The sequence below is a fragment of the Strix uralensis genome, chromosome 4 (assembly GCF_047716275.1).
Source record: "Strix uralensis isolate ZFMK-TIS-50842 chromosome 4, bStrUra1, whole genome shotgun sequence".
Classification (NCBI taxonomy): domain Eukaryota; kingdom Metazoa; phylum Chordata; class Aves; order Strigiformes; family Strigidae; genus Strix; species Strix uralensis.
This window is the reverse complement of record NC_133975.1, coordinates 45,072,186-45,100,076: the sequence shown is the minus strand read 5'-3', so window position 1 is coordinate 45,100,076 and position 27,891 is coordinate 45,072,186. Positions and strand designations below refer to the sequence as shown.

Genomic DNA, 27,891 nt, shown 5'->3' with positions numbered 1-27,891 from the left:
TATGAAGAAAATAACAGATATCACCAATAGCATTATGGTAAAAGGTATAAAGAGCTAATGGCTGAAAGACTAATAAAGTCAATTTTTCTCTAGAAAAAGGATAAGTAGAAAGAACCCTGAAAGTGTTTCAGGCACAGCATGAATTAAAGCATTTTTTCTTTCTCAAGGCTAGTAGATCTTTCAAAGCTTGTTTTGTATTACATGCTGTTTTAAGTGTTTTGTAGCCAGTTTTCTGCCTATCCACATGCTTAATACATCTTGAGAAACAAACATTAATTACTTAATTGCTTATTGATTTTGTCAGAGTACAATAGTACTAGTTCTCATGGCAACTGATATGCACAGATACTGATTTTCAGAAAGTCTCATGTTCTGAGAAGCATTTATTTTGTTTTGGTGGCCACTATGGCTGACAATATTAGCACTTTCAATAGGCACTTCACACGGTAATAGAGAAGGGGTGAAGTAGTCATATCACGGAAGTCTCGTATTTCTTCCCCAACAATGGATGGACCTGAAAGGTGAGAAGACAACATATATAAATCTACAAAGCACCAAAAATTACCTTTATTTTAAGTAACTAACAGCCCCTGATTCTAATTTGAGATATGAGTGTGCTTCTTCACATTATACCACTTTCATGCTCATCGTCTCCTAGCAGCTTTTATGGGGGAAATTAGTTGTGTAACAGACCCCCTAATTAATGTAACAAACATTTTATAAAGAGTGGGAGGTTTCTACAGTCATTAAAAAAACCTGTGGTAAACTGTGTGGGAACTTTTCAGATAAACCAAATTCCAATGTTAAAGCATTTTCTCAAATCCGTAGTTACCTTGGATAATATATCACAGTAATCTTTCTGCAGAAAACTCTTAACAAAATCCAAACACTGCAGATATAACAGAAAACAAGAATTATGTATGCACTAGTGTACTTTTAGTCAACCTCATTTTCTATCAAGACACAAAAGTAAAACTGTGCAACATATGTCTAGTAATGGCTGACAAGAATACATTTCCATGCTTAACAACATGTAGCATGTAATAGCCCAAGAAGATGAGAACTTGTTTGGATACTGAGCAGAGGGAGAACTTAAGCTACACAGGCAAAGATGAAGCCTGCATGCTTTTTTTGCTGTACATTTACATGCTCTAAATAAGTACCTGAGGACACAGTTTAGACTTGTCTTTAAAAGTCACCTGAAGAGGAACTCTACTATATGAGATCTGTGGTTTAAATCCAAACAGGACTAGGATGCCTGCTATGCAGCCTGGACAGAACATGGACTCTTCACAAGAAACGCCTGCATTTCTTGTCAGCTGATTTTTATTGTTGATTTAAAATGGACCTATAATGAAAGTAAGTCGTGGACAGAAAACTTAAAAATAAACCCCAATAGATCTATAATACGATTGTTTTTAAAACAAAAGAGCAGAGATTTAGAAGTAAAACAGGTGCTGATGTGAGTTATCTGATTACCAAACTGCTATAGTCCACACAATCCTGGTGCCAGGCCCAAGCGTACATTTTATCTATGTCTCTGATATATAAAGCAGCACTAGAAGCAGAAGTCAAAACCTGGGATTTCATTCTTCCTCATCAAGAGACTATAGAATTGCTGTACTTCAAATCCAGCGCTAGGAAGTGTTTCAGCCCAAAGTGGCCTCTGTGTCAGAAAGTGAGTTTGAATTGTTAGCTGGGGACAAGGCTTGAACTCCAGGCCCTCCCTCCCACTTAGACAAATTCCTCACTCATACTGTTTCTGTTGGAAAGGGTGACCAGTATCAACACTCAGGCAAGAGGGTCACCCAATGTCTGGATCTTTGCTGGAGGTAAGGCAAACTGTTTTGAGTGGGGTGATATTCTTGATAGCCTATGTCCTTAAAAGTAAAAGAGGCAGGCGTTTATAGAGTCAGAGTTTAAGTAGCGCAAGAAAGAGAGAAGAGTTTTGATTTGCAGTTCCAGACTTCGTTGCTTACATTTTTCTGTGTACTTTTTGCCTGAACTTTGCTACTAGCACACTTACGTTCCTCTATTCTATGAGGTGCATGATAAGGAAAAAAGATTGTCAGAAGTGCCAGTTAACTTCACATGTTTCATTTGAAAAATGTACAGCTGATCTCTTACCATACAAGCAATATACAGCACTTCATATGTGGGGGTGAGCACTTCATATCTGGCTGGGGGTGAGTAAGGAGCTGGGAGAGGACACAGCTGGGACAGCTGACTTGTACTGGCCAAAGGGATATTCCATGCTATATAATGTCATGTTCAGCAATCAAAACTGGGGTAGAGGAAGAAGGGGGTACAGGGGCTTGGCTCCCAAAGTGTCCATTGCTCAGAGAGTGGCTGGGCATCAGTCTGCTTGGGGGAGGTGTTGAGTGATTGCCTTTGCATCACTTGTATTTTTTCTCTTTCCTTCACTTACTAAACTGACTGTATTTTGACCCACGAGTTTTCTTGCTTCTGGTCTTCCTCTTTTCTCCCCAACTTCTGCTGGTGTGGGGGGAGTGAGTGAGTGGCTGTGTGGGTGCTTAGCTGTTGGCTGGGGTCAACCCACAACAGTTTTCAATGCATCTGCAACAGGAAATGGGCATTTTGATGTCAAAAACCCTGGGCCAATTCCCAAGTCTGCTCAGAAAGAAAATAAGAAAAAAACAAATTCCTGTGTTTGTTCCATATATTGCCTATGTATGAGGGATATAATAATGTGGAGGAAAAACTCTTATCTCCCTTCAACCAATTTATATTCAAATAAAATTATCTTAAGAAATATGAGTTAGAGCTGCCCCCTGAAATGACTAATTGCTTAGATAAATTAATTCTTTCATGAATAAAGTGATAAAGTGATAAGTTTTCACTGTTTATTGCCATCCATTTCCAGCATCAGTTTGAACACTGGCTTCAAAGGAAGTAGATGATTTTCATTAGAACATCTTCCCTTTAATGTACTATAAATTCTATTAATAATATGGAAGATGTTTTATGTTTCATCACAGAATATCTTTTTTCTTTCATGCAAAACTGGTGAAGGGAAAACAGTTGATTTTAAAAAATATAAGAGCAGGTCAAAACCTGATTCCAGCCCAAACTGAACAATTTTATTTTGAACAGTTAATGTTAGCTATCCTATTGTTGATGTTAATTTATTTCTCTACTTTCTAACTAAATTGTTATTAACCTATGATATTGTTATTAATTTGCACCACCTACATTTTGTCAAAACCAGCATTGAGATACTACAGTATAACAACATAAGCACTAATAGTAAAAAGAAACACCAAATTCTTAACAAGTCCTTCATTACAAAATTATCAAGGGTATTTTCAGGCTGTGGAGTGTCTGAGCTGGTGAATCTGTTTCCTGAATCGTAAACTCATTTAATTTCTGGTTATACTAACCATTATTTGTCAAGCGGATTACTTCATTTACAAGAAAGGATCCTTTTGGAAACTATCCAGATGCTGATTTGGTTTTTTTTTTTTTTTTTTTTTTAATGCATAGACTGCTTTTTCGAAAGGGTGGGCTAATGAAACTGTCCTTAGACTAGGCATAACCAATTTTCCTAATGCTTTGCATTTTGTATCAAAGTCTCTGAATAACTGAAGCCATAAACCTTGAAGAAAGGAGGTTTGGGTGATGGGAGATGTCATCAGTCCCACTGTATGGAATGGGACACAGTGGTTCAGATAACCTAGCAGTCCCTCCCTCACAGCAGACCCATTAAAGTTCACCCAGGGGAGCTCCAGAAAACAGAGCCATACTTACTCTGTCTAAGAGACACCTTACATGCTGCACACATTGCTCACTTGGCCAAATGCTATCTTGATGTGCCTGAATAATCCAGAATAATCACAAACTGTGGATTTGAAAAGTGGGGCAGCAAATCTGAAACAAGAAATCACCTTGGATTCCAAATGGTCATGCCATGCGTTGATTAAAATGGTCAGGAGTTTATATTAGTCTGTAAATGCTCGACATGAAATTCTTATTTTGAAAAAAATTAGATCAATCATTCATTAAACATGGATATTATGCTATTTCTCTTCTAGTGAAGAAACCCAAGAAAAAAACTGATAATATTCTACTCTAACTGGCCACTTTTCTATATTTTTCAAGCAGAACACAGATTATCCATTAAACATGTTCAGAAATGATGCTGAGAATGAACACCGTCATTAAAGACATCTTTTCAAAAGAAACTGGCATGTAATTGCATGTGAACAACATTCTTCCCAAAAAATATTTGCACTTTTGTTTGTTCAAAGCTTTTTGTCACATTATTTCATAAACATAAACAATAAAATCTACAGGAGCAAACTCCTTCTTGCTTTCAGCATATTTGCACAAAGAGATGAAACCACAGGAAACAACTTCAGATAGTGTATTTGTAAATTAAAATATGCATAACTCAAGGCCACATTTTGAAAAATATGATCCTCTCTTTTGGAGCTTTAAAAAGAAAACAGATAGGAGGCATGGAAATTAATAAAGACTATATTGATTCAATTACAGAAACAGAAATGCCTTTTCACTCATCTATGTAATTACCATACTATGTTTGTTTTCTGGGAAGTGATTTAAAATGTCTTACGTTAAATTGAAGAAAAACTTCCACTACCCAAAGATCTGAATTAAACTTCATCAATACAGAAAGTGTCATCTGTGGTCAAAGGAGGATGATGCTCTCCCTGTGAAGAAAAAATTCCTTCCCCCTTACAGTCCACTCTTCTACTATGTTTTCATATTGCAGAACACAGTAGTGACTAGAGCTAATTAATTTCATTCGCTCCACAGGATTTTGCAGGGCCTCTACTCTGAGCAACTCTTGCTTAGTGTGGTTCCAGTCCATTATTCGTAATGCAAATGACTTGCAACTTGAGAGTAGTGGGAAACTACAAAATCTCCCAACGTGTGAGAATTAGCATTACTTTGTTGTGCTATATGCAGCATGTAGTCAAATTTACATTCGTAATTTTTTACTTCAATATAAAACCCATACTTACATTCTTTGAAAATATGAAAATAAAACATTTAAAGAGAAAACCAGAGGTGCCTTGCATTCACTTTGAGCTACATTTTACGTCAAATTATTTTCTGAAGAAAATAGGTGAGGAAAACCTGCATGATTTATTCAACACAGATGCTGACTCTCTAAGTGAAAGTGTATGTGAGCAAAATTAACTTTGGAGGAGCCTAGCCTTCAAGGATGTTGAATGTGAATGCCTTTAATCGTTACAAATTTGGCAATTTTTGCTTATAAGGCTATATAACATTCTCCATATAATACTATAAATGTCATTTGCCAAAGAGGACTCTGTACCGGAGAAAAATAGGGTATTTGCAAACGTCAGGAAGACACTGCTCAGAGAATGAGAATACAACCAGGAATGTTCCAGCATAGTCTCAAAAAGTAGTCTGAAGTCCTGAAAAAGAGAAGGAGCATTGTCTTGGCGTGGGAAGCAGTCTGGAGTGTCAGTTACCCCTCATATAGGGTATATTTTTTATTCTTTCTGAGATACTACTATTTTCTGACATTAATGATGAACACAGGAGAAGTGGGAGCTGAGGCAAAAAGGAAGGCTAAAATCTGTCATAGAAAGGAGAGAATGGCTGCGAGAAGGCAAAGAAAAACCTCAGCCTGGTCTGAAGCCATTGCACACAGAGAATTTGAAGAGGCTGATACTTAGGCTTGAATTCTGCCTGTGCTGATGAGAAGCTTTGAGTTGGCCCGGCATCATGAACACAACTGCAAATGCCCCATTGTTATGAGGCTCCAGAGCATCAATATCACTGTAGGAAGCTTAGTAATAAGGACAGCATCTTGAGGTTTGAGGACTCAAGCAGTATAGCACAACTCATTCTGATACCAGTTTTGAGTCTGGTGTATATTTACTTTGCATGATGCTGATAGTGATATTTAAACAGTACGTAGCTGGATATTTAAACAGTACGTAGCTGGAATTACTCCCATAATATAAAATGGAAAATGCATTGGTTTACACAACATGCTTCATACCTATGATAGTTTCTTAAAGCACTCTGTTAAATGATCATTAATTGTTTGACAAGCATAGGTAAGTAAGAAACTGCATTCTATACTCAACAGCAGACCATGCATAGGACTGCCAAATACAACCCATCTCATTGAGAAAATAAATATTTGCCAGAATTACAGCTATCTAAACTATTAGTGTTGTCAGTTGCTCAATAGAAAACAGCTAAATAAGTAAGAAAACTTCCTGTCAAAGTGAAATGAAGTGTTGCCTCTCCCTTGAAGCAAATCCTGGAGTATGTGTGTTTGTTTAAGGACAAATTAAATGGCACCTTTGGATTTAATCTTACAGGTGCTTTCAGCAAAATTAAGTAAGCTTTATTGACACAGATCTGGTGAAACCTTAACTGGAATAAAATGTACACCTGTGGTGGCTAGAAAGATGAATTCAGATAGGGAAAGGATACCAGGATGATGAAAGTTTAGTTTGTCTAGCCTAGCAAGACAAATACTAAGAACTATACATGCTGTCCTGAAGTGTATCATGGAAAAGGAAGTGAGCTGTCTCAAAGTTTCATCTACCTCTCTTTTACATGACACCATGACTATCAAACAGAATGTATGGATAGTGAACTGAAACTCAAGTAGGTCACACAACAGAAAAAGAAGAGCTATTTAAATTGAAGGACAAGGCTGGAGAAGGAGCATATATGAATTGCTTATGGGTAATTTCAAACTGGAAATTAGGAGAAGAAATTAAGTTTCTAGCATTGGCCTGTAAGGGTAGTAGAAGCACAAGCAAGTGAAACTCATGTAACTCACTAAGGACAAATAAACTAGTTTAGAATAAACTTAATGTAGTATATGAAAAGGAGAATATACCATGGCTGTATGCAATAGCTGGGAATATAGATTATGGAGATTCCCAGGAGGTCCCTTGCTGTCCAGTATGCATACAGACTTCTAAGACCCATCAACACAGGGATTCACAGCATCTGACACATGTATGAGAGTTGACATACACACACAACCTGCAAGTGTCATATGTCTAGGCTACAGATGCAACAACACAGAAACTCTACAGTCTAACCTGAATGTATTCTGGCTCAGGCAAATGCTTAGCTTCATAGCCAAATGTTTCTTCCCGTGCACACTCGGGCAGAACTAGAGCTACTCCTAGTGCCATCTAGGACACGGGGCTCCAGCTATAGAGACCAGGGGAGTTGCTGGTGCCAGGTAATCCATGGATTCTGGTCAAGTGGACATAATTTCCTTCATGAGGTGCAAAGCCTCGTGGGATTCTTTGCACAATGTTTCTTCCAGTACTCTGGAAGGGCTCACTCATCACTTAAGCAATACTTCGCTCAGGTAATAAACATGCAGTGTTGCAGATTGCAGATCACAACTCAGAGCCTAGGTGTGGATTTGCCTTCATGATCTTCTTCTGTCCCTGTCCTGGAGATGCTACAGCTGCCTCTTTGCTTTATACTGGAGCTGTCAGTGACACAGCTTTCTAGCTGTCACCATATTCCTCTCTGTGCCCCCAACCAGATTGTTCCTAGAATTTGATACACACAAGTTATGTTGAGTCTCCTGAAAGCCAGATGGATTCAGGTTCACCTTGCACCATGGTACTCAAAACTTCCTCTCTTGAGACATGGTGCAGAGACTGGTCTTACCTAGAATCATCTCTGATTGAGCAGGGTTATTGGTTTGGCTCTATATCAAGGAAAAATAATTTCCCAATTTATTTTCGGGTAGCTCATATTTGACCAACAGTTTTTCAAAGTCACATGCTATATAAACTTTCACAAGCTTCTGTGAATTTATCCAGAGGCAGAAATGCAGTGTATCTTCATGAAAAGTCATTTACGCACCTAATAGATGCACAGAAATTTACCCTTTGAGTTGCATGTGTTACCCAACTGCTATTTTTATAGACACAGGCATTGTCTGACCTGTGTCATCTTAAATCTTAGTCTTCAATGCCTTTCCACACTTCTCAATCTAGTAAGTTTTCTGACATTGGTAATGAAAATATGTTCAAGACACAATTCGAAATCCTTGCCTCTTTTCTTATTTTACTTGTGTGATAATTGTATCATAATTTTAAAATACAGATTCAGGATAGTTTCAGAGCTGGGAACTAGTACCATCTCATACCATGGCTTCTGAGGTTTGGAAATCCCCATGCAAAGAGCCTGAATCAATTAAAGTGCACTCAGTAGGTGTGTCATAGCCATCAGTAGGAGCACAAGGGAGTTCAAATGAGCAATAATGTGGTATCATCAGAAAAATATTCCCTGGCAGAATGGCCAAAACATCTACGAATGAATAAGGTTTATAACACTGTACCCTGGCAGTGAGAGACAAAGCCCATATCAGAAGAAGCAGAAGTCTATTATACTGTATGCTAACTCTTTCTGTGAAAAGTTGGGGACTTGTGTGTTGTTTTTCATATTTATTCAAGTCAAACTCAGTCACAGAGGTGAAATGCAGTGAAGTAAAGAGGAAAATTTTTCAGGTATTTGGAAGGCAAAATATCAGAACAAAGTTATTCTGATCTGCCACCAGAATTATCTTAACTGTGTGGATGCAAAGATGAATTTACAGTACTTTGATACACAACCTCTTAGTATCCATGAGGGTACTTGCATGTTCACATAATTGACTTAATGAAAAGAGAGTCTTTCTGAAATTGTTACTTCACTGTTTCAGAGCCAAATACATTAAGCAAAACGGAAATAACAGTTGCCAGTTATACTCAAATCACCCTGAAATATTTCTGACATGATTAGCTATGAGAAAAGTGTGCCACCCAAACAGAAAAAATCTGCCTAATCATTGGGATTATCTTTCGCTTATTTGACAGAATAGACAGCAAGGCAAGTGTCAAAACACTGAATCCCTTAATTTAAATATTTCAGCACTGCATCATTTTTAATTTGACCAACCATCCAAAAAAATATAAAGATTATATTTTTCACAGAGATAAAACCACTTAAAACAATAATGCTTGCAAAAATAAGACAGGTGAATTTTAGGGGCAACAAAATGCTGGGCATGCACTTGGTGTAATTGCTGTTCAGAGTCTTTACTCTGACATCTGGATTTCAGTGAAGAACTCAATAGCTAAAAGCCTTCACACTTGCTGCCTGTTTTCTTCAAAATTTTCCCTAGAATGAAGGGAATTGTTAGTCCAGGTTTTCTTCTACCAAAGCATATGAAAAATACCTGGGAAAAGGGGACCTCAGAATGATTATTTCCTGTTCAAACTGATTTTTAATAAATAGTAGTGGACTTATCAAATACTTGGGAGGAAAAACAGTGTTTATTCAGACCCTGAGAGACTCAGACCCAGAGTTTATCCTAAGACCTGTCCAGCTACTCACAGGTGACTGCTCTGCATCCAAAACCAGGTTGACACAGAAAGTAACACAACTGCTTTCTTGGGAACACAGCCTGAGCTAGTTAATACTTTGGGCCAGAGATGCCCCCATACAGGGTGAGCAGGACAACCTGGGCCTAAAGGAATTGCCAGAAGGTAACTCCAGCTTGGCAGAGCAAGTTTTGAGCCAGAACTAATAAATACTGCTGGACTTTAGCTGATCTGTGTGGAGCTACTTACTTCTCTATTCAGTGCAGTTTCTTGCATGCCTGTGCAATCCAGGTTACTATTTTTTTTCCATTACCTGAAAATTGGAGTCAACTACACAGAGATTAATCATGTCATTTTTTTCACCTTTATTATGCCAAAAGAAACTACTGGAAGTATTTGTATCCCCTGACATGAAAAGTTTGCCATTTCCCTTATTATCCTGCAGTTCTTCTCTGCATTTCTCCAGTTTAAATTAATCTTCCTAGAACTTGCATGACCAGTTTTATATGAAGCAAACCAAAAGTTTTACCAGAGTTTTATAAGACCTTTTCTTTGTACCCATGTTGTATTTTATTATACAATTAACCAATACAAATGAAATTTTATTTTCAACTATCCAGAAAATGCACCGTCTTTCCCACTTTAAGGAAAATGGCTTTTCCAGTTTCTGAAAGTAATTGTTGCTATGAAATTATGTGATTATATTTCATTCCAACATTTTTCATTTATCAAGGACTTAAAACTCTACCACTGTATGTAAGCCTCCATTGCACAAAGCCACTGAGAAAAATGATAGAGTGAGTGATGACCGTGCAAAACAGTTGATTAAAAAAACCCTCAAAACCTGAATGGACACAAAAAAACCTGTATATTGTCTTAATTATAAGCCCTATTAGATGCTTGAAAAATATAATCAGCCACCGCAGGTGGCTATTTCATTTTGTCATAGACAGCTGATTGCACACTATTTTTAGTTATGAACAGATAGTTACAGGATGTGACATTGAAGGTGGTGACTTACTGAAGAAGAGTCACCCATTGCCTTTTTAATGTGTGTATACTGCTCACAGCCAATCATTTTCTGAAATGTGAATGTTTTCTCAGTAAGTTGTAATGTCATTATCTGTATTTCAAGAATAGTGACTTTTATAATGCCACTCTTGTTTCTGGATATGTTTGTCTTTTATAGTATCATAATGACTTCTCAATTACATGAAGACCCATTATATTTAAGGTCACAAGTTGGACCTGTAGAATTCCAGGCAGCCACAATTTTCTGTACCTTTCATTTGAGAAGCGAATATGCTACTGGAAGAAAATACAATCTTGTAAAGATTAGAGGGTTTTTCTTTCATTACTCCACAGAGAATAAGGATCTTTTTTACAAGTAAGCATGAGGCTGAAAGATGGCCTTAAAACTAATGAAGCATGGATATAACTCCTGGAAGAGTTCCCAATGCTTTCTCATTGACTACTACACCATATAAAAATCTAATGAACCAGAAAATGATGATGGAGAAATCCAGTCTACTTAGACTTGCCTCTGGACTCTGGAATATTATAAGAGCTGTTCACAGCCATTATGGAGAACATAATAGGCAGAAAATAGCATGACTATGAGATTAATACATTCCAGTTTTCTTTACTGTTTCTAGATTCAACAAAAGCTTTTTTGCATGTTTCATGTTCAGATGTTTTCCTGTATTACAAATTGTAATTAATGTATTATCTTTGTATAAAAAATAATTACGGATATAAATACAGTATTGTGTTAGTATGTATTAATATTAAAATATTTCTGTATTAATGTATTTTTATCTAATTAATATTATTAATTCAATTGAAATTAATACTGTTATATTTCTGAGATTTCTCTTACACAATATCTGTATTGGTGATGCTACAGGCATTTAGTTTATTTTTGCTTACCATGTATTATGCAGATATCATCATGCCATCTTGTCCTTAAGAATTCAATTTGATGGATTTTTTTTAGTGATATAGACATCTTGTACACCACCAAATATTTTTACCAATGCAAATAATTCTTTATTTCACTACAGGTCAGATTGTTGAATTACAAATTACTATTTTTATTAAATGCAAAGGTTTGTACCTCAGCTACTGTAGAGATTACTTTTCCAACACTTCGGCTCTCTACTCAACATTCTGAAGGAGTGTGGGATGGGAGATATGAATGTTAAAATAGTCTTTCAAGTTTTGTCCTTGGCTGCTTCTACCCAGCCAGCCAATATCACCATATTGTGTGTCAGTGTAACTCAATCTCCAAACACAAGTGAAACTCTGGATTGGCACTTTTGTTTACCAAAGAGCTCCGTGTATAATACACAGTTTATGTAATCCCATGAGAGCTCCTGCAGATTGAAATCATGCACCAGCAAGCAAGGCTAGTGATGCCAAAGCCTGTGGCTGCCAATCTGAGTACAACCTGTAGTCACAAGGCCTGTGCTAACTGTGCCTGTATTAAGTGGGCAATAACTAGACGGAGCAAACAGCAACTGAGAGTGTGAGAGAAATAGAATAATCTGGTAATGAGGGTAAAAATACTTGGGAGGAAGTAGGTGCTTCACTGCTGCAAATCAGTACTTTCTCATGATGTCACACTGCCTAACACTGCACAGTGATCTGTATCACAGTATAACAGAGATGGTGACAGGAAGAAAGGATTGAAGGCCAACAGAAATGTGATCAAGATCTCCAGCTAGGACTTTCACTGAGTACCCTGTAGGTGTTCAACTGAAGCTACAACTAGTCTTCTCTTCTCTAAAAAGTCACTTTATATTTTTACACGGCATATATTTGGTAATTAACATGTTTTTAGTTCAATTGCTGTCCTGGTTTCGACCAGCATGGAGTTAACTTTCATTGGAGTATTTCATACTATGTGATGTCATGCCCAGGGTATACAGGTGGGCGCAGGCTCTCTCGGGCATGTGCCGTTTTTGGGTTCTGGTCCAGTCGTGTGTTGCTGTGGGGGCGGTCGCCATGCTCGGTAGCCACTGCTGCATTTTACCTGTTTCTTTTTGGACTCACTATTGTTACTGTTGTTCTCTTTTTATATTTAGTAAATTCTTTCTTTTTATTCAACCTATGAATTCTCTTCTTTTTGTCCTTCCCCTATTTCACCAGGGAAGGGGGAAGATGAACGGCCGGCCATGTGGTGTCTGGCTGCCGGCTGAGCTCAAACCTCAACAACTGCTTAACCTAATATTTTAGCCACTGTTTAAAGTTCTCTAGACACAGAAAGAGGTTGTAATGTTGCCCATAATCAAAAAGTGTCAATCTTTTGCAGAGGCTGAAATGAATCAGATCCTCCAGTTAACAGGCAGAATATTTTCTCAGTTGTTAAAAGATCTGCAGCATTTACTGGTTACAGTTTTGACAGCTGAACCAGATGTTAATAAAGTTATTCTCTTTTATTAGAGTGACTATTTAGGCTAGTAGGATATTGTTTCATCTAGCAGGGAAACTGAGGATGATTTACCATGTTTATAAAGAAATTTGGAATACATCAGAATTCTGCTTTGTCTTTGGTACCTTTCTGGTGTATGCTATGGCATATGACATTCAGATTTTGCCTCTACCTACCTATTTGCTAGTTACCTTTTCATGTAAACAATATGAGTATCATGAAGAGCGCTTAAATTTTAAGATATTACTTTAGTAAAAAAAACCTATTTTATAGATGCTTCATTTTCCTTTATTTACTGCAGACCATTATACACAGAAGTCCAATTTACACAGGATTATAAAGAGCCCTATATCAAACTAGCATCCTACAAAATTCCTACAAAAACATTCACTACTCCAGTGAATTTACTACCTCTATTTCAACCAACTGAATTTCTAAGAGTATTTGCTCCCTTTCTCTGACATCTTGAAAGCCAACTTTTTGTGCTTCTTTTTGTCATTTTTGTCTGCAAAAGTGAGAAATTTTGTCACAATTTAAATGGCTCAAAACAAGTACTAGCTGAGATAGTTAATTCAGATTTCTGTAACTCAAAACAGCCTGAATCTGAGATGTTGCAGATGGTATGGAGGAGGAGAAGCATCATTTTGGCCACAGAATCACATTTAAGATTTTTTTTTTTTAAATTTTTTATTTTGCTAACATAATCGAGTGATGGGACGAGACTCTTAGGTCTACTGCTCTGTCCCCATTCTTTCCTGCTTCTTTTGCTCCAGATTGTGTGGGAGTGGGTGTGCCAGGGTTTTCCCTTGGGAATTAATCTAGCAGAGAGGATAAACAATGGGCTGTCATTCCGGAGGAAGACAAAAGGTCCCAGAATGACAGATAGACACTCCACCAATCTCTACAGATGGACCATTGAAACTGGATTTCTTGTTAAAGTACAGCAAGTTTTATCCCCAAACCACAAGCACCCAAGATTAGCATCCTGTGCTTTTGACATGGACAGAATGATGATTTCAGGCAGTAACCAAAGGAATAAACAGGCTATCAAGGTAACTAGAAAATCCTAAACCAACACATCAGATTCATCAACTACATGCCAATTATTCAGATAGTATTTCATATAAAGCACAACCCCACCACTCCTCAATATGCATCTCTGTTCCCCCTGTCATGATGTTGCCAGTGTTTTGAAAACTCAATCTATACAATGGCAAAAGAATTTTGTACTACCTTCTTTTCCCTCGAAATTTCTGCTCATCTGTTTTTATTGAATGAACTAAAAGTGACACATACCTAACACAGAATTATTAATCGCTTGACTGTTAGTCCACAGATCAATTTGAAACCATAAAGTGGCATCAACCACTAACACAGTAGCCAATACAAAGTAGTCAAAATGTTGTATTTCCACCAAACCTATTTATCATATTAATTATTCATTCACAAACTGCATTGCCATGGAGATGATCCTCCTAAAATCACCTGAATTAATGAGGTTGGTAATTAACTTTGTTTAGCTCATTTCAAACTGATCGTTAGGTTTTGACATTTACTGATTGGATTCTGCAGCCTTTGTATCATTTACTTTGGAGTAATCTGTAACCAACTTTACACAACAATTTTACTGAGTAACCACAGATGACAGAAAATCTGTTTCTCACAAGATGTTCTTGAGAGAAATAGGTGCATAGGTGCATATACTCATACAGCCAACTTATTCAAGATACGCATCATTGTTGACATTTTTTCAGAGCTTGTTTTTCCCAGAAAAACAGAATGATCATCAATGCCAACAGTTGGGTTTCTGTGATCTGATGGTACAGACCATCTTGGGAAACAGAAACCATCTTTAACTAACCCTTCCCCAATACACAACTGGAAAACCCAGTTGTTGAAAGCTGTTATCCAGGGCAAAAGAAGGCAAATGCTGTATCTGTTAAATGTAGCAGTCTAACTGACATAAAGTTGCCAGGTTTTTATAGCCACCATCATTCATCTTTATGAGAAGAAAAAGTCTGTAACCCAATTCACATTGCAGCTGGTTGAATAGAGGCTGTTTATGAAGCTTTCCACAGGTTCTCTTAACACCTGTTGACAGAAATTTTGCAGGCCGGAACAGTGACAGTAGTCATATTAGGTGACTCTGATATAGCCAAGAGGAAGAAGAGCACTACTATGACCTTATGACCTGTGGATATAGATTATTTCCTTCCTCTAATCACTTCAGAGTTTCACCAGTTGACACATCTGTTAAATTCTCTAAAGACTTTTGGCCCTTGTACTTTATTTCATGTCTCATGAACCACTATGGGCTAGAATGTAAATCAACTCTTGAGTTTAATCCTTAAATCAAGTGAGATATCTTTAAATTATGTTGTCAGTAGAGCTGTTTACAACTAGCTCAGTGATTACTTTGATTTTCAAGCACTTTTATTACTGCTTTCTAGTAGCATAGAAGATTTAAAAAAAATGTTACATGCAAAACCAAATTAAACTTTCCTGAGGCCGCTATTCTATCTGATCTCAAAAGAATTGTGGATTTTATACATATATATACACACACACATATATACCCACACATATGTGCACACATGGACACACACACACATTTGCTTATAAATTCTATGCTGCGGTTTTGCAAGGTTTCTCTCCCTCTCTCCCTGAATTTAGCAGCAAATGTAATAATGCTTGGGTAATATAACCTAAGTCACTCCTGCACGAATCTTACTTAATTTTAAAGTAGTAACACAGCAAATTTATACCAAATAACTGTGCTGTTTCTGCATTTCACTTGTCTTGGAACATTCCAGGTATTTGAGTTTTGTATTCTTTTGAGAAGTAGGGAAAACCTTTTTACTGTATGAAGAATTCGAGAAGTAGAGAATGTTGGGAGGTATAGCTTGTCTACCATGGTAGCTCTTAAAGATGTAATAGAACATATATTTGCATAAATGGCTTGCTTTATAGGAATCTGCATATAACTCAATAGTGTTTATTTCTGATTATGAACTCCAGACTTAAACTTAAGTGACTGCAATATTAAATTACAGTGCTAGCACCCATGACTGTGTGTATTTGTGGGTATTTGGTTATAAATTTTACATCTCCTAGTAATAAGTAAAAAAATTTCTCCCCATTCCCAAAATCATAGCAGCTTTTTGACCTAGTGATTGCCTAGGATTCCTCAATTTTCCCCATACTGTTTTTGAACATTTGATCCTAGATGAAATTCCCACAATAAGTATCTTCATCAGAATTGTGAATGCTTCAGTTTCCATCTGCCAAAGCTGAACATATTTCCAGATAGATTTGTCCCAAATAATAGTGCAGATCTAAGGAAACACTACTGCTAATACCCTTCCCTCACCTCTGCCCAAACTATGTAGACTGATATCTAAGCACCTGATACAAACTGTGTAAGATTAGCCATCATAGAAGTAGGAGCAAAAATGCTGTCTAACAAGATGGTTATTAATTGGCTCGTGCAGCCAAAATAATTTTTTGTAGTGATGCAGTTCACAGTGCTACTAGCCATTTGCACACAAGGAAGAGGCTCTTGGATTGTCCCCACTGGCTCACCAGCTTTGGAAGTTTTTACATATGCTGGAGAGCATGTACTTAAATGTTAACTACTTGTAAGCACTTTGCCAGAAGGGACTGCAAGGTTAAATTGCTCATAGTATGAGAAACCATTTAGCCCAAGAGTGCCGGACAATCTGGAAACTAACTTGATAACATCAGATTCTGGAAATAGTCTTTTTTTCTTGGCATTCTCACAGAAAGATGTTTATCTCCTCTTTGAGTTGGAAAGTTTTCCCCATCTGAAATTAAAAACAACCAAAAAAATTCTAGTAAATCCATCCTACTGCAAAATCTCTGATGATTCCATTTAACCCAGGATGAAAACTGATACTAAAAATTCACTATTGTTGTTGGGGTCAGCAATAGGTTTGTCCAAATGAAGCACACTTGTGTCATACATGCACTGTCACTAAGGGCATTAGCTATCTGCCTGGTTTCTAGTCTGGGTGGCAAAAATGGGCATGTTGTATCTCTACCCAGGAGAAAGCTCTAAACTGTCTGGCAAGCTCAGTTATGCCTTCTCGTACACATCTGTCAGTTCTCACACAGTAAGCATCATCTGCACTGGGCCAAGACAGTAAATCAAAATAATTCACTTGCAGGTTTCTGGAACATCCTTTAGGACAGCTGCCATCCAGTAAATTCTAAAATACAAGGATCATTGGTACTAAGGCACCAGCAAACCTTTGATTACTGCCAAAAGTGATGATGGTAGCTTGATAGCTGATCAAATCTGTCTGCCAAAAACTAACTAAAATGAAAGTAGGAGCATTTGGCAAGTAAAAAAAAAAAATTACCTAAGCAATAGCTGAAAACTGTTCATCTATGCTACATGGGATCTTACAGCCAACAGTCTAACTGTGGTTGTTCTAAAGAATGTTAACCTAAAAGAGTGCTGAAAACCCAAAGACATTAAAAATAATAGGTCTTTTCTAAAAAGAAACAGAGAAAATGTTTCAAAAACACTAACCATGCAATGTATCATTTATGTATTTCCCTTACCGTAACTCTACACATCAAGGAAATGCACTTCCTCATCTGTAATCTGTATGAACTTTGAGAATCTAAGAGAAAAGATACTTAAGTCAGTGTCTTAGGACCATTAATGTCCAAATAAATAAAGATAAATTTTTAAATTTCTTCTGGAAGGCTTTCAAGCAAAGTATAAACCCACTTTTCAGCAGACTGAAGGGCCAAGTTTTTCACTGAGGTTTTACTGTGAATTTCTAGAAGGTTTTGGTGTTGCACACCTCTGCCTTCAACTGCGAAATTTTTCTTCTGGTTTTGTTACTACAATGACAGTTGCCATAGTTTGTTGCTTTGAGTTCTGTCTATGATTTTCCTACCAAAGAGGGGTTGAGAAAGACTTGATTAACAAATGAAAGCAAACTCATTTATCCATCATGATCCAGGTGTGTTCAGATAACTGAATCAGCACAGGACTAGATCATCCTTTAAAAAGGAGCCAGTGAAAACTGAAAACGAGGATTGAAATATGTTACATCTGTGCAAGAAAAAAATTTAGTTAACTGGTTGTCATAAGACACATGTTGGTGCCAAACAGCAAACGCAAACAAAATCAAAACAGTTGTACTAAGTTCTAAAAGCCTTTGTTAACAAACCAGCTACAAAAATGTCCACAGACTGTCTTAGATTTCTTTAAAAGTTTATTCCAGTTTGTCTTGTGAATTCAGTGCATGTGGATATCTACTGTATTTACTTCTTGTACAGACGTTCAGTTCACATCTCCCACATAGGAAATACACTGGAGATAAAAACTCTTACAGAAGAGCTTCTTATCTGGAAGAACAGAGAAAATGCTATGCTCTGAATTCCCAAGACACACTTATCACCAGGGCCTTTAAGGGAAAAGCCCTCTGCCTGACTGCTGGCTCCCAGACCCCCTGACTCCTGCCAAGAAGAAATGCTTCCAGGCTTGTGAGCCTCTCCTCCCTCCTTTGTTTCCATCTCATCCATTACACCGGAGAAATAAATCTCATTCATTTTTAGGATCCTTCAGAGTTGTCTTGATCAGTTCTACAAGATCCAGGGAACACAAGTATGTTTTTCCAGTACTTTTAGCATACTCTTAGTATGAACCTTTCATATAGGTTGTTTTGAAATTTGTCTCCTTTTGTCTGTTCCCTACAAGTATTCTTTCTTACTGTGATGGCTTGCTTTGCTAGTTTGAGTAAACTTGAGGTTTTTTATTACATGGCATTCTGGCAGCTGTTTTCAAGAGTACCTTTAGGACACCAGGTATTTGTCATGCAAAAAAATAAGAGAATGTAAATGTTTGATTTTCTTCTTGCATTGGGCCATAAAAGAACAGCTTACTCTTACTAGTACCAAGAACTGCACTCTCGAACTTTCTTCATAACAAACATTGGCCTGTTACTATACTTACTGAGTTATATAGCCTTATTACTACTGCCTAAAATGTATTGTCTATTTATTATAAATCCTGCATCTTTGGTAGGAGCTATCATTTGTATTTCATCCATTTGGATGAATTGTAGTTTGTTCAGTAACATTTTTTTTAAGACTTTAAAGTCAAAGAGTACGGCAGGGCCAAGGATGCCCTGAGGCTTTAGAAGAGTATTCCTCCCTCTAAAGTGAAAGGGAATCTATGTACAAGAAATATAAATTAGACAGAAATGCATACACAATACTTTTCTTCCAAAATTCCTAGACGCTGCCAACAGTGGTAAAAAATATGGCCAGATGTTATTGCCCACATAAAAGTCAAGTTACAAAACCTGTAAACTCAGTTATTAAGTGTAAATCAAGGGGAGAAAAAAATACTTTGAGTAAATATGAATGTGATAGCCACAACAACAAAACAACACAAAGTATTAGTTAAAAAGTTCTGTCAAAGACAAGCCTATGGCAATTGCATCAGAACATGTGGAATCATCCTAATGTGAGGTATCTTCATATAAGTCTCTATTTTCCACGCCTTTTCAATGCAATAAATGCATAAAGGGCTTGCACACATGAAAACACTAAATGTTGATAGATTTAATATCCTTTGTCTAGAAACATTTAGGATCTGAAACAAGAAAGGATACTATGACAAGAGTCTTATTTTTATCAAGTATTCATGTCACAATTAAGACCTAGGAACTAAAGACTTCAAAATGTATATTCATCTATATATTCAAGTGTTACTTCAAAACATTCACATTCTAGAATGTTTCTTCTGGTGCGGTTTTCGAGCAAGCTACTGTAGATCTGCAAGCTACACTGATCCACAAACTGCAGCAGAAACTTGCACTGTATATTTTGGAATAAAAGCATTCACGTAAGTGCTCAAAGCTACAGTCCTCCAGATTCTATTCTTGCACTACTACTTTTCAATCTTTGTAATACCCCATTCACGATTTTCCTTGCAAGTTTCTATGTACAAACTGCATTGCTTTGGAAGTTGATATTTGCTTCCTCAACAGGAGGTTGAGTGAGACTTTGGGAACCATCTCAAGATCCTAGATGCTTGCTTCAGGACACAGAGATTGAAATCAAACTTCATGGAAGAAAATATCTTCTTCCCTAACATGAACATCAGTTTTTCAGTGCTCCAAATAAAGAACTTCTCTTTGATACTACAGAAGTAGCAAGAAAAGTTGCCTTACTACACGAATATTACACTATATTCAGGCACTTCAAAAGAACTTACGAAAATTGCAGACAATTCTATAGAAAAAGGAAGTACGGTAATCAGCATTTCTGGATTGCAATAATTAAACTACTAATCTTATTTTAACATCTATTCAGAATATATCCATGCAAGATGCAGAAAGGGAATTTGTCAGACATCCTGGACTCTGCTGAACGGCATGGTAAACTTGGAATAAATTATTACAGTTTCTTCAGAAGTCATGAGCAAGAGACAAAGGTTAAAATCTTATGTAACTGCTTGATGCACGATCTTTTGCATAGAGTTTCATGTGAAGCTGGGAGCTTGCAAGGTGTTTTAAGATGCCATTCAATTGCAGGGAATGATTTTCTTCTGGAACCGCAGAATGAAGATGTTGCCACACAAAGGCAGTTAGCAACAAGTTACAGTTATTAAAATAGACGGCAAAGTGAAAGAATTGCAAATTTATCTGTTGTTCTCCTACAAGTCTGCTTCTTCTGTAATCAAACATTCAGAATTCTTTACACAAGTTTAGGATTTATTTTGCAGGAATTTTTAAGCCTTTCTGCCACCATATTCTTGAAAGGAAAGATTTCTAGAGTCTTGTGCCCTTTAAAATCTAACTCAAAAAGTTATCAAGTAATTGTAGCTCTGAAATATTCAACTTATTTTGAATGAGGATCCAGAGGGGGAAAAAAAAAAAAAAAGCCTGTTTTGTCAGCATTATGAAATCTTCGGATAGGAAAGTTCTTAAATTGTTTTGCTGCAGAGTCTCTTTCCATGTTTTGGTATGTGTACCTATTATATATCACCAAATTCTCAGCAAAATATTACTGATGATTAACAGAAATTTTTACACAAATAAAATAAGTGATTTCCACACCTTAGTAGATTAATAAAATCAGTTTTATGTAATTTCAGTATCTATATTGTGCAATAAAGTTTACAAATTCAGAAAGTACAGTGGTATCTGAGTCTTATAAAATTAAATTCAGTATAATTATGTCTTTGTTTATAATCCTGTGAAATAATTCTCTTTACTAAATAATACACAGAAAATATTTGATATGTTATATCATGAAAACAGTGAGTCATTGATCCATGGGAAGGTAATGTTTGAAGTTAGACTTTAAAAGAACCCTGCTTCTGAACTTCACATTATCACTGGTTCAGTAAGTTTATTTTTCAGCAGTAACTTTTACATGCTTCCCTCATTTCATTTTAGTATGCCTTTTAGATGACCCAGAACTGCATCTCTGTAACTGGAATATACCCCAGTGAATCATTTCTGAGAACACAGTTCTTGCTCAGCTAATGATAACAACTGCCAAAACTGCTCTAACAAATTAGGAAAGTCAGAAAAATGCAATTACTTTTATCACCAGCTACTGATTAATTGTACTACACTCATAACTAGAATTTGGATTAATGAACAATAACATTCTGCTACCTTAAAAAGGAACATAAATAGTGAAAATACAAGCTCTAAACAACATGTAAGAAAATGCAATTTTGATTTGAATCTTATGCTATCCTGTGCTTTGAAAGAAAACTACATCATATTTTATTTTCCTCACAGAATAGACCTATATTTTGCTTTTTTTTCTGAATTTGAATTTTGAAATAATTGTGGTAAACTACAGCTCAAAACAGAAGATAGGGTGTACTGCTGTTTCTCTTGGCATACAGTTTTCAGAGATGTGACTGGTGTTCTCTCTTCACGTGTTCAAGATCTAAAGAGTTGTCAGGCTGGGCAGCAGGAGGGAATTTATTTTGCTGGATATATTCATAGGAATTGAACATGTGATGGGGCAAAGGCTGTAGTGTGGGACACAGTCCACTCTCCATGCTGAACCTGCCTCAGCCACTAACCAGGAGAGGCTTTTGATTCAAAGTCCATAGTAATCAAAATATACAGCTGGAAACAGACTTCAAATACACTTAGTATACTCTCTTGTGGGGAGTTTTGCATGACATATTTGCTAAACCTAAAACAATCAGTTGCAGCTTTGTATTCACAAGAAAGAGCAAGATGTAGCATAGATAACTATGTTTAATAAATGACAGTGAGTTGTTACTGATTACAGACAAACGGAGTCTATTCAGATCTAGCCCATCTCTGTTATTGAGTTTAGTCATACAGCCTGCAATCTCATTTTGTATGTATTGTCCCAGGTCTATGTTTTAATCACAGCATGTGATCCAGTGAAGATGAATAATGATGCTACACTTTGTAACTGCAGAATCCTTTGGATTTGAGTAAAAAGGTGATGTAGATGAAGATTATCACTGTGCTCTTAAGCATTGATTTTTTCCCATAGAAAACATTTTAAGGCACACAGGTTTTCAATATACATATCCTGAAAAATTGCTTTACAACTGAAAACTGAAGTTATCCATGTACTTCTACCTCACAAAGGCTAGAGAATTTGTCCTCACAATACCTACAAGGCGAGCCAGTATTCAAATCTTCATTTTATAGATGAAAAGCTTAAGCGCAAAGCCCAGGCAACTTATCATGAACACTTGCATTTATCCTGGTGGTGTTAAAACAAACCCTAGATTCAAAAGTAGTGCTGAGGCACATGGATAATGTATGAAATAGAAAAAAAAAGAAAAAAAATCCACCAACTTACCTACATCTCCTGAATCCCAAGGCAAAAAAAGGAAGCACCAAGCTACATTTTTCTATTCCCATTGTACTTAGTACCACGCTATTGTGACATCTACCAACAATAAACGTTATTTGCATTACATGTCAAATGTTAAATATCTTTTTTGCACGTTCTGAGCATGCAAAGTGCAGAGAAGTGCTAGCTTTCTTGAAAGAATAAATTCAAAAACATGAAATGTTTTGTAAGCCCTAAAAGAATCCCAGGTGTGTTACAAGCAGGTAATATCCTTGCACAGACAGGTCACTTTGCTCTTACAAACAGCACAATTCTGAACTGAATATGATGTATTAACCCTGATTCAAAATACATTTACACTACAATACAGGCAATCTGAAGCACATGGCAGTTTTATACTGAAACAAACAGTACTGTACCCAGTGGAAAAAGCTAAGAAAAAGCTTTGCCTTAGACATTTGTTTTTTATACAGGAAATCACTCTCTTTTTCCCTTATAAATATTTTTCTATGTTAATTATCTAGAAAACATGGATTATTATCTTGTGATACTGGAAAATATATTTTTATTTGTAATACATTACATGTGATGACTGATTTCTGAGTCATTAATCTCAAGCAAAAAAAAATAACTATCGTGCATATTCCACCTAACATCTCTGAGCAGTGGAACACAGGCAGGCTCTGTCAAGTGTAGTTACAATTTCCTGTCAACCTCTTGGATATACAGACATATATTGATTTAGTGGGTATAGAGACAGAAGGTATTCCCAGTGCTAACACTAGAACTGAAAGGATGGGAGGAACAGAATGAAGCAATACTCAAGCCTACATGCAAAACATGCAAAACCAGGTTGTACTGCTCCTTGACCCAGGGGTGGATACAGTGCAGACTAATACATGGAGACTTACAAACCTGAATCTCTGATAGCACAAGGGTCTCAAGAACCAGGCAGAAGAGACATTTCTATATTTTAGTAATAATAAACTGAATCAGAACTTTTCCTTCCTTATTTTTGACCCTCCATATCCATCTCAAGTTTCCTGGGATTCCTAGTCTATTCACAATAGAGTTGAAAATACTGAAAAATGATACTGTAAAATGCCTAGGCCTGACAAAGGTCAGGAATATGCTCAGCCACACAGCTAGGTAAGATTCAGTCACAGTTCTTCCTTTTTTTTCATATTTACCTATTAGCATGCTACTAGCAATGTTAAGAGAGCTGAGTTAGTTGATGAAAGAGACAGATGCTCTGTGTCTCTTAGATTTCATAAGCAAATAGAAGGTTGTGGATGGACAGCATGCAAGTGATGTAATGTGAAGTGAAATCATTGCAGTGTTTGCAATTCAGAGACATTAGGCTGGTTTTTACTTCTCCCTTGATAATTTCAGTACAAGGACTTAAAGAGCCAGTAGACATAGCTCACTGCACAATTTTGGCAGCTTGCATCGTAGGTGCTTTACTTACACAGCTGTGAAGACTGTGAGAATCACTGAAGGAATTCCAGTAAATATTTTTTTTCCTCCTCCCAGAAGAGAGAAAAGGGAAGAATGGAAATCACAATTATCTCACAGTAAAAATAACATTTTTGATTGGGTAGCTGAATATAATTATTATTGACATCTAATTTGTTAAAAATGTTTTAATTATTAGTGTTTATGTCCCGGACCTGTCACTTATTTGCCTGCCTAGAGACAGTCTTTATCACTACCTAACAGACAAACCTTACAAGTTTACCTGCCTATATGAGTAAGAGAGGACTGCAGATAACAGCTCTGCACCATTTCTTCACCTGAGCCAGGACGAAGTATGTATAATAGAAAAAATTTGAGAATTCAGGTACTTATCCTCTCCCTGTGGAGTGACCAGAGAAAGCCCAGCAGCACCGATAGTGATGCTGATGGGAGTGAGCGTCGCAGCTTTGAAGCGGTGTGGTCTGCACTGCTACACTGGCAGCTGTCAGAGCAGATTTACTTCTTTTGTGCAAAGAATTTCTCTCTCCCTCTTGCTCCACTATGGGAGACATTCAAAGAGTGGACAATTCTGTCGGGATTTTCCTTCCACTGCTGAAAACTGCATACTGTATCAGCAAGAAGGCATGGCTAGTGTTTGCTAATGACTAACCTTGAATTCATTCTAATAAATCAACAATGATATATAATGTTGAGAAGAAGATTCAGTGCATGCATTCTGGAAATGCAGGGGAATATCAAATAATGACTATAAGAAGAACAGAATAAAATAAGAAAACCTAAAAATGTTTCAGAATTTCACCCAATATTGATTTCCATTTTTAAGTTGAACTAGGAAAGCAGGTGTTAGCTCTTAAAATTTGCTTTGAGCTGACACCAGTATGAAAACCTGAGGAATGTACATGAGTACACATGCATACATGCACATATAGACACACAGAGAAATAAGGAAACATGTGAACACACCTGCATGAGCAGACTCAGGTTACAGATAATTCTGCAGCTCTCTGATATCTTTCTGACAATGAAAGGATGTTTTGTATCATGATATCAACATCAAGATACGGAGCCTAATTTGATACTACTTTAAAGGTACACTAAGCTTTTATAGGACTGTATCTAGTAACACGGATGCCTTCTTTCTTCAACAGAATAATATTCAGTCTCTGTTTTAGGGAAAGACTGCAAAGAGGAAAGAAAATCACAGGGATTTGTTGTTAGTATAATATAGTTCTCAGTAGGTTTAGGATTTGACAGCACATGCCTAAGGGAAGGGGACAAGCTTAAAAACGGACTTTAAAAAGTTTTACTAGCCTCTATCTTCAAATATTTGTCTTCAGATCAGTCTCTTAAGTTTCCATACATCATTATCTGGCAAAGGGCAAAACAGCTGTACCACTTCCGCAGCTGCCTTCTGCACTTCATTCTTTTTGTTAATGTATTTTCACAACAAGGACTATACCATCATACATATGATTCATATGTGTATCACAGAATGTTCTTTGATGTTACTATTTCTGGATGTATATCAAAGTCATTATATACTTTTCAGAGTTACTCCAATAAATGAAAAAATGTTGTTACTACCACATAACTGTCAGTCCTCACTAAATTGATTTCAGCTTTATTCATGTTTTGATCTAACTTTTTGAAATGCCAGGCCAAGAGTGATGTGACATCTGTTGAAATCAATTCAAAACTACAAAACCAAAACCAATAACCATGCAACGTTATTTCAGATCTTTCATAAGACAGTCACACTACAGAAAAGATGTAATAATAAAAAAACCCAACTGTTTCCTTAAAGAATTCTTCTTAACACCCACTTTAGCCTCCCACAATTGCATCCCCATTAAGCTGTTTCTGAAGCACAGCTTGAAGGTCAAGAACTTATAAGGAGTGTACCTAAACCACAAGTTTGGGCATCAGAAGCAGCTAGTCAATGGCAGATTAGACCTCCGTAGAAGCTAATTTACTCTGCAGTGCTTGTAATCTGAAAAATAGAGTAAATTAACTCACACAAACCTCGGTGCATTTGTGACTGAGAATACTTACTGTAGCCAAGCTATCTTTTTTACAGATAAATGACATATTATCTACACTACCCTGCAGGTTGCCAGGTCTTGAAGCTATTTCAAAATGAGAGCTACCCTGATTCAGCAACACATCCTTGCTGTGGATCCATGAATAAGATCCATGAAAGCTCATTGCATAAATCAATGCTTTCTCAAAGACCTCAAATTAAGAACCCTTAAAAACTGATTTTCCTCAGTTATGACCACAGAATATTCAGATGCCCATTAATCACACCACTGGCACAACCACTGTGCATGGAGTTCCAGACCAAGTGAGATTTCTTATGATCAAAAATATTACTCTTAGCTTCACTGGAAACTTCATAATGAGTCAAGGACTCCTAAGAAAGAAGACCAGTGACAAGTGCCACTAAATAAGTAGCCTATATCTGATGGATTTAAGGCAACATCCGTATGAAGCACAATAATGATTCCCTTGCTTTGGTGGAAACAAGTGGAACATGAAGTAGAGCACTTAGAATTTACATCAGCACAGCCCAAAGGAAACTCAGAGAATTGTAAGTGAAAGGCAAAACAGGAGTGTAGAGCAAAGATTGTAAAGACCTAAAAAATATATACTTCCTCCCTTTGGTTTTAAATTACCTCGGAATTTTTCTTTCATGTGTCTTTTCCTCTCCTCTTGGAACTTTGTATTCAAACCTTGCAAGTAAATAAGGAAAGCAGCAGTTTTAAAGATTGACACAATTTCTTTGATAAAGAGCAAGTTGTCATGTATTGAAGCCCTAAGGCAGAAAGAGCTTTCAATCACAGTGGTAAATAAAGTCCTTGACACAGGCTGAGTAAGGGGTCCAGCTAGCAAATTCAAGTTCTAAGTTCTTCATTGTGACAGAAAAATCAAGGAAGACGTACATAATTATTTTTTATCAAAACCAAACTGACAAAAGGTTTAAACCTGCTGGGGTTTAACTCCCTGTAGAATATTTTATTTGGCACAGCCTCACCAATGTATTACCATGCTTTATATCAAATTAAAATGTTTCATTCACAATCAATAAAAAAATAAAACCAGGTTAGGTTAGAAAATAATCCACAAACAAATTTTATGCTATGAAGATGTGACTTGCATTAACACAATGCAGGCTAAAGTGTATTGCAGCTTCCTGCAGCAAAGATTCAAAATGAAGGCAATATGATTGAAGCTACCATGGTCACAGTAGCTGTTATAATCTGAGGCTTGAAGCAAATGGTCAAAGGGCTACCTCCATGCCTGCATGCCATGCTGTCGGTCTTGTAGGACATCCCTTCTGTCACTCCCTGAGATCCAGGTGTGAGATGTGGAGGATGGATTTAGCTTTTATCACATGCAGAGCCATGGACTCTGCATGGGTACACTTTCTTAATGCCACGAAGCTTTCTATGCTGAAGTTCTAATTCAGGTGATATGGAGCTGATCCCACAATCTGTTACTTTGTAAAATACTGGGGACAGAAATTCCATTTTAATGTCTGTTAGTAACTCCTACGTGGGAATTTTCTATGTTATTACAATATAAATATTAACTAGAGAAGTTACTTGTCAACTTTTGCTGCATGCCAATACCCAGTATCATTCAGGTAAAACCTTTAAGATATTTCTGCAGGTTCCATGGTAAATTCAAGGAGAATGCTGAAGAATCCCTGATTGGTATGCACATAAGCGTACGCAAACAGATTAGTTTCTTTAT

At 36.8% G+C, this 27,891-nt stretch overlaps 1 long non-coding RNA gene across 1 annotated transcript; it reads right to left on the bottom strand.

Annotated features, from left to right (window-relative positions):
• Window positions 1–365: 365 nt before the first annotated feature.
• Window positions 366–27,608, bottom strand: LOC141942131 (uncharacterized). The gene is made up of 2 exons (XR_012628536.1): window positions 27,428–27,608; window positions 366–514 (listed from the first exon to the last, which is right to left on the bottom strand). It is a non-coding gene; the product is annotated as an uncharacterized LOC141942131 (long non-coding RNA).
• Window positions 27,609–27,891: the final 283 nt, after the last annotated feature.